The following is an 8,674-nucleotide window of genomic DNA, read 5'->3' as shown; positions in this document are numbered from 1 at the left end:
TCATTGCAGACAATCACGAATACAGTCAGATTGAAGCATTACAGGATGTACCATCTAGATGTACTTTCTGCAGCAACAAACACCTTACCTAAATATATATATATATATATATATATATATATATATATATATATATATATATATATATCAAGTGAATTCCTGTTATACTCTAGTGGCTGCAATACATATAAAGAGAATGGAAATCCAGCAACAGGGTTTGTGGGAGAAAATAATATCACCTCACAGTCATAAAGTCACTTCATACTATTCCTGTGTGGATCTTCGATTTATCTTATCTTCGATCTATATTAGAGATCAATAGCAGCCTGGCCTTTTCCCCAAGCAGAGCTCTATTATAATTCTGTGACTTTCCCAAGCTTCTTACTCAGTAACTATTTTTAACTGAATTCAATCCTGATATGAGTAAGACTTTCAAATCCACCTCTGATTTTCCTCTTCAGTCTACAAAGTATATATATATATATATATATGTGTGTACGTATAACATATATATATGTTTTATGTATATATATATGTATAACACATATATATGTATGTACATGTGTATATATATCCTTTATACATGTATATATATATATGCGCATATATATATACTTTATGTATATATATATAATCCTAATATCTAAATATAGATGGAAAATATTAGTTTCATTTTGATGACCCATCTGATTGTTTTGTTTCAGAGTCACCATATTATTTAAACTTACCAGATTTTGCTTTTTTTTTTTCTTTTCTTACTGTGACTATAGATCTTACATCATATTAGTCAAGCCTGACTTATTCTTCATAGTCCTTTGGTAGAGAAAATTATTTCAAACATGACTTAAAAATCTCCTTTAACCATACACACATCAGTGAACTCTACAATCCAATGTCTGATACCCAGCTAATCAAGATTAATGCATTCATTTACCAGACAGTTACAATGTTATTAAAATGCAAATGGTTGGTTTCTGTTAATTGTTTTATATCACATACAATTAAGTATTCTTGGGACTTATACACTTTCTAGCAGTTTTGGTGCCATTCTACTGAAAATCATGGGGAAAAGAAGTGAAATCTATTTTATTTTTACCTATATTGTTACATGAATAGAAGCATTATAAAAAGCAGCAATTTTGAGATGGAAGTGAATTAGAAGACTTTAAAACCCATCAGATGCAGGAAGTTAGAAGAGATGCAAAGAAAGTGGTTAGATAGATTTTCTAATATAAGAATACTTTTAGAAATTGAAAAACAAAAACAAGAAACAAGGAAGAAAAAAAAAAGACCAACAACAAACACAACAAAGAAACAAACAAAACCCACAAACCAAACCTGACCAGAAACTTCTGTTTAATACTGACTAGGTGTTAAAATTTTGATTTTGAATTTGCAAAATAAATTTTATCATGTTAACCTTTTATCTGAACATTTTGAAGAGTTGGACAAAGACTTGGGAGGACTAAATCTCAGGTAAGTCTGTTAAATTGCTGCAGCTTAACAGAATAACTAATGGTATTCATTCAAAAAGACAGAAAGTTGTGCTTCAGAGAGCATACTTGGTTGCTGTAATTCCTGCCCTCCATTGGTTGCTGCATTGCTACAGTTTGCACAGCCCAAGCAGTTGTGCTCTGCTAGCAGTTTGGGTATTGCTAACCCAAACAGTACAATTTCATTTAGTATTCTGGACTATAAAACCATGATGGAAGGAGGTGAGAGTCACTGAAGGTAGAACGAGGCAATCAGGAGACGCTATTACTATCCTAACACAAGCTTTTTCTCTTCTAAATCACATAGCAGGCAGCTATGCCACAGTTTGTTCCTAAAATTTAAGAAAGGTTCTAGAAAATGTATTTGCTCCTTTCAAATATGAAGACAGCCAAGGTATTTTTGCTATCTTTGAGTATTTAGGGATTATTGTAGAACAGTTACGTGATTTAAGACATGGCATTTAAACCTGGGATCTGTATCTGGTTCCTAAAGCTACCTTATCCTAACTGCTGAAAGCAGCAGATACCCAGAATAAGAAGGGGTTCAGAAGAAGGTTCCCAGAAGTACAAGTTAAGGTGTCCAGGATTGCTAGGGAAAATCAAGCACCTACAAAGAGTTGTCACAATGGCCAACACACTTAGTACACTTCTGCAGTTAGCTGAAAGTGATACACCCAGTGGGAAGCCAGCTGGAGCTTGTTAATAGGGAATACAGGAAGGGCATTGACATTGAGCCTTCTCTTCTTTTTTGACCATCAAGCATAATGACCTAAATTCCAGTCCCTGTTCAAAGATGTTTATGCACATTGCAAAATGTGTAAGCAATGCTCAGTGTGGATTTAAATCTAGGATTTATTTTGCTGTGTAAGCGATGTTCAGTGTGGATTTAAATCTAGGATTTATTTTGCTGTAAATGATAAGCTACACTGTTGTGCTTTTCCTTGTAGTTCTTTTCCTGCCTTCAGTTCTTTTTGGTGTGATGAAAAAACTTTCACTGAAAGGGCGATGTGTCCTGTAAATAAAGAGCCAACAGATTTCTGGATAGGGTACACCTGAATACTGTGGACCCAAATTCCTTCCTAGTAAAGAAAAAGAAGAGGTACCTTCTCACACTCCCCTGAAAGAAAGCAGAAACCAATACTTTCAGACTGTTTATTGGACTGTTCTCATCTATCTACCGGGAATCAGGAAGAATTCCTAGCTCTCAGACCTTGTCAAGATAGAAACATTCACTTTGCTTAAAGCTTACAGAATTCTCTTTTTAGTCTGTCTCTTAATTTTTCCATGATGCTATTCTGAGAACATAAAAGCAAAACATCTGTGCTATGTCAGATCAGAATTCCATCATTGTCAGAGTAGAGAAACAGCATGTGCAAGAAGAGTACTTTATTTTTTTGTACCTGTTCTTCTGCTCTACCGAATTCAGCTTCCAACAATCAAAAATTTATGAACTCCTGAGCTAAAGGCAACAGTGAGGCTATTGTATCTGAGATGTTGAGCAAGCTGTTTTATCTGATGGTGTCTAATTCCCTTGCTTCCCTTTCTCCCCTCTTAATTTTTGACCTGAAGTACCTTAGGCAATGAAGCTACTTCATTGTTTGTTGTTGTTGTTGTTTTGTTGTTGTTGTTGTTGTTGTTGTTGTTGTTGTTGTTGTTGTTTTGTTTTGTTTTGTTTTGTTTTGTTTTGTTTTGTTTTTAATGACCCTCAGTGGTATTGTCTAGTTATAGTGTTGTGGGGAATTAAGAATGATCATTCCTTTTTCACCTAAAATTGCATCTGCCAAGTAGAAGTAGTAATTTATCTGTCACTTAAAAGACACTTACACCAAATATTTAATATGAAATGGCCATAAGAACAGAGGCTTTTGTTTGAAAATATAATATTAATTAGGTGTTTGCATATGAACATTCCAGTTTACAACCTTTCTAGAATACATTTATATTTATAAAAGTGTCTTAGAAGATGGGAGAGAAAAAAAACAGAGTCATACAATAATTTACTTTGGAAGACACCTCTGTAGATCAGCTAATCTTCTTACTGAAAACAAGACCAAATAGATGAGATTGCTTGAGTTTTTGTCCAGTCAAATTCTGATAATTTAAGAAAGACAAAGAGGAGGAGGTTAGCATCTTGAAATTTAATTATACTCAACTTGTGGACTATAACAAATTAATAAATTATTGTGTCTACGTATCTTTAAATTTGATGTATGGCATTTATGCAATTAGCAATACTATCTTACTAGGCAGCAAAATTATTCAGAAGGCACAAGTAGAGCTCTTTCACTAAAATTGTAAGGGTAGAATAGGTAAAAGTTTGCAAAGGTACAGAATACAATGTATAATACTACAATTGTAAGTACCCTTGGTAATGTAAGAAGGCAAGAGTATTTGCCCTGTTCTATGAATTCATACCCACTCTATATAAAAAAGATATACACTGCACAAGCATTATTTCCAACAAGATTTAATCTAATGTTGTGTTACAGTATAAGTTTCAACTTGTTTATTTGAATCAAATTTCAAATCCGCAGATTGTAGTTTACCTACAGGCAACAAAGTTTCAAACTTCATTTCCACAGAAGAAATTGTCTGTGTAGTCCTTCTCACCTTTAAAATCTACATTTAACATTAACTTGAATTACTGATTCTTTCATACAGTTACATTTATATTTAGTATTATATTTTACTTACAGTGATGTAAATTCATAAGCTATGCACAGTCTTAAAAGGATAGCCAGATATTTTACTGGAAATCATACTTTATTTTTGCATGTATTTTATACAGATAAGTAGTTCCTCTATCTTGGCTTTCAGTGCGTTTCTTTTTTTTTTATTTTTCTTTATTTCTGAAAGGAGGGTTGTTTTTCTCCTTTGTGTGCATTTCACTTCTTGAAAATCCAGACAGCTGAATAAAGCAGCATCACTCACCTACTTAATTACCCATGTCTTGCTTTTTGCTGCAAAGCAGTCTTATCAACAAAAGCCAATTATGAATCCCAAGTTTGACTGTCAGGAGAATATTAAGAATTATGAAACAGTGCTGCAGAATAACTGTATTTTGTGACTTCCTAATATTATTTCTATGGTTGAAGTACCTCTCTTCCCCTTCAAATTGTGATATTTGTAAAAGTAAAATTTCTGTGTGAATGAGTGCAGTGTAAAAGAAATACTAAAATGATCTTATGGTTCCAACTACAGTGATCAATATTAAAATGATTTAGAAATTTACAAGGCAAATGTATTTAGTATCATCTGTGGATTAATTTAAAATCAAAGTAGCAGTTTTACTATATCCTTCCGTAACAATTTCTGTTTGAAATCTTATTGAAAGAAAGCTTTCAAAGTCCAGATTTAAGATACCTTTATCACCAAATATGATAGTAGTAAAGAGTACATCTATAATACATTTCTATGTTACTGCTGTTAAAGTAATAGTGTCACATGGAAACACATCAACACAATACACTAGCTCTGTTAAATTATTCCCAAATGATGACTAAACCCATACACACCTACACACTTGAATATATCCTATCTACTAATTTGGGTAGTTTTAATGTTGAATGTTTTTGTACTTCTTCCCACAAAATTTACTTAAACCACTTACAATAGAGTTAAAAATTAACCTTAAACTTTGTTCCATGCACTGCACAAGGCAGGTATGTGAAGTGACTGATACCTCCAGTAAGTCTTTGTGGGTGTTATACAGAGCAGTGACTAACAACTAGATCACTCTTTTCAGCCACGAACCCAGTTCTTTACATCTTCTTCATTTAAATCATTCTATCTGTAGCAGAAAGAGTCTGGTATGTCTTACTAATTGATTAAAGCTTGTATTATTTTCTTGTCACAGCTATTCTACTGCTTTGTCAATTTTCCAATTCTTTTGTTTTGACATTTCTTTGATCTTCCTCCTTCATGTGATACCAAAAAAGAAAGAAACGAAGTGTCTCAAAGATCAAAGGAATAGGTGAACACAGAAAACTGGGAGGGGCGAAGAATGTTTTCTTTCAAGGCCTCACTAGCAAGTTTTATAAACTGAATAATGTGATACAGCAAGTTAAATGTGAGAAATCAGAAGATTGCTTTAGAAATAAAAGCTAAGGAGTTTCTGTAATAAGGCTCATAATCTTATGCACTGAGCTGAGCTTCTGAAAGAAATAGCCAAACATGTAATGTGCTTCCAAAGTAATTCACTTTAGATGTCGTATTTCCAAACTTTCCAACTGTTACCCCCCTTCCCCCCCTCCAGGAACACAGATAAATGATTCAGAAACCAGGACCTGGATATAAATTCCGTCTAAAAATAATAATACTATTAAAAAAAAATAATAGTAGTAATAATATATTTTTGATTGACAGAAATTCAGTTCATGATGGCTTATGTTACCCTCCTTCCTGCTTATACTCCAGAAACTTAGAGATACAAAATCCTAATATATATATATCTATAGATAGATATATAGATATATACACGCTAGTTTTAATTGTTCGTTTGCTTTTAAGAAGCAGGGAAAAAATAAATTGACACTGGTTATTTCTTCCATTAATTCTGTTACTTTTTCTATATTCTGAGAAATTTCAGAGTGGTTACTGACACAAGAATACTCTACCTAAGTGCACAAGTTTCTCCCTTGAAAAAAAAACAACTGTAATTGTCACCGTTCATTTACAAGACCTAGGAGATCCCTCCTCTGGTGAGGTATTTGTAGCTTCCTTGACCTATCTATATACCCTGACATATGATAATAAGCTCCTCGTTAGTGTGGGAGAAAGATGGGTAATCTCTACTCTCAGCTAGAATACTAAATAATCGATCTCCTGGAATCAGAAAACCTGGATTCATTTATTTTTTAAGTGTTATTAAAGGAAGAGAACTGAGAACAAATACTGAATTGTGAAAAACAAAACCAAACTATATTTATATCATTTAAATTACATATTACCAAATACTAAAAGAAAAAATTATAAACATAAATCTCACCCTGAGTTCACAATTCTGGATGAAGGGGTCATTTTGCATATCAATAAAATGAATATCATAAATTTGCATATAATTCAAAATGAAACTCACCAAAGTCTTAAAGTGATATGAAACAAAAATTAAAATGAAAAGTGTAATGATAATAAATTAATCTGCACTAATCAGACTAGTGACGTAGTGACAGCCATAGATATTTTACTCCAATCCCATCTGCTTGCTTGAACTGTGTTCAGAAAAGTTTGATTCTCAGATTTACCCAGAGCTGCACTCTTAAATTTGTGGAAAATATTGGGATGGTGCCATTCCCTAGACGATCTCCAACATGGAGTCCTTCCCATGGGATACCATCTTTCCCTACATGGTCCAACATGGGCTTCCCACAAACTGAAAACTGCTTCAAGAACTGCTCTAATATGGGTCTGTATCATGGGGTCCCTCTAAGAGCAAACTGATACAACAGGGGTTCCCCACTGGACGGCAGCTCCCCCCAGACCGCCTGCTCCTGCGTGGGCTCCTCTCAACGGGCGTCAGCTCCGGCCCGGGGCCTGCTCCTGCAGGGGCTCTCCATGGGCCGCAGCCTCCTCCTCCAGGCCACATCCACTTGCTCCACCGGGGGCTCCTCCATGGGCTGCAGTGTGGAGATCTGCTCCGCCATGGGACCCATGGGCTGCAGGGGGACAGCCAGCTCCACCAGGGGCCTCCCCACAGGCCACAGGGCAACTGCTGCTGCATGCCTGGAGCACCTCCAGCCCTCCTTCTGTACTTACCTTGGGGTCTGCAGAGATGGATCTCTCTCATTTCTCACTCCTCTCTTCCAGTTGTGCAGTGTTCATTGTTGAAGTGGTTGTTGTTGTTTTCCTTTCTTAAATTTGCTCTTCCAGAGATGCAACCAACATCCCTTAGTTTTGGCTAGCAGTGGGACGCTTTTGGAGCTGGCTGAAACTGGCTTTTTGCTAATACAGGTCAGCTTCTCGACTTCACAGAGGCCACCCCTGTCATTAATATAAGAAGAACAGAACGTTAATTCTTTTCTGTTTACATGTTGCAAAGTCAATTTTCCCACTAAAGAGGTATCTGGTCTTATCTTTAATATACACTACCATTTTGTTGTTGTTGTTTTTATTTTTTAGATAAAATATTCATTTATTGTCTTCCGTTCCTTAAATAACTTTGATTCTTACCCAGAAGGGTATTTTGTATGTACTATTAATTCTGAAATGTATTTCTTCAAAAGATTATACAGTCAGGTATGTCATAAAATTGCTTTATGCCAATCTTTGACTCCTGACATTTTCATATTTTTCCAACTTTCCTTCTTTGGAATGACATTATAGTTTGAAATACAGAGACCTCTTTTCCTCTAACACAGTACTCACGTGACATATTCATTTTTATTAGCTCCAGTAGAACAAAATGTGCAACAGTTTTCACATAAATAGTTCTCCATCTGAATTTTTCCCTGAGCTCATCACAGTTTGTCAGCTAATGAAATGCTTATGAAATCACAATCAGGAAGCTGTACATGCCTATTAGATTTCATATTTTGAAATGGAAAATGTATGGTTTATTTCAACAACATACTGAACTAAAATTCCATTTTTCTTTTTAATTTTTTTTTGTTTGTTTGTGTGTGTGCATGCAACAGTATGGATGCCTTTATTTATGATACCTTCTAGAGTATTTTTTTTAAGTTATTTTAATCTTAAATACACACATTAAAATGACATAAAGTTTTGATTTGGATCAAAAGAGAGTAGATGCTGGAGGAGCTCTCTTCTTGTTTCCCCCAACAAAAGTGTGTTCTCTAATTTAAACTTTGGATTTGGAAAGAACTTTGTGCCCTCGCGAGACTTCAAGTAGTTCAGCCTTAAAAAATTCAAACGGTTCAGACTCCCTGCGAGAAGACAAGTCCACATGAGACTTTTCCATTCTTCTGATCCTAGAATAAATTTCCTGGAGCAAGAAGTAGCAATGCTACTCATGTGATTAGTGTTTCTTTGGGCTCTTGAGCCTTTATATCAGGACAATAACAACACCTTGAAAGGCAAAAAAAAAAAAAAAGAAAAGAAAAAGCTAAGCTTCAACATTGTATTTTCTTAGAAGTGTGTATTCATTGAAGAAACATTGAGGTTTAACACGAATTACAGGACAGTTCTCTGTAAGTATGTTAACATGCACACTACTCTTTATAAAA

The sequence above is a fragment of the Anas acuta genome, chromosome 2 (genome assembly GCF_963932015.1).
Source record: "Anas acuta chromosome 2, bAnaAcu1.1, whole genome shotgun sequence".
NCBI classification, from domain to species: Eukaryota; Metazoa; Chordata; class Aves; order Anseriformes; family Anatidae; genus Anas; species Anas acuta.
The sequence above is the reverse complement of the archived record's forward strand: the minus strand, read 5'-3'. Positions refer to the sequence as shown.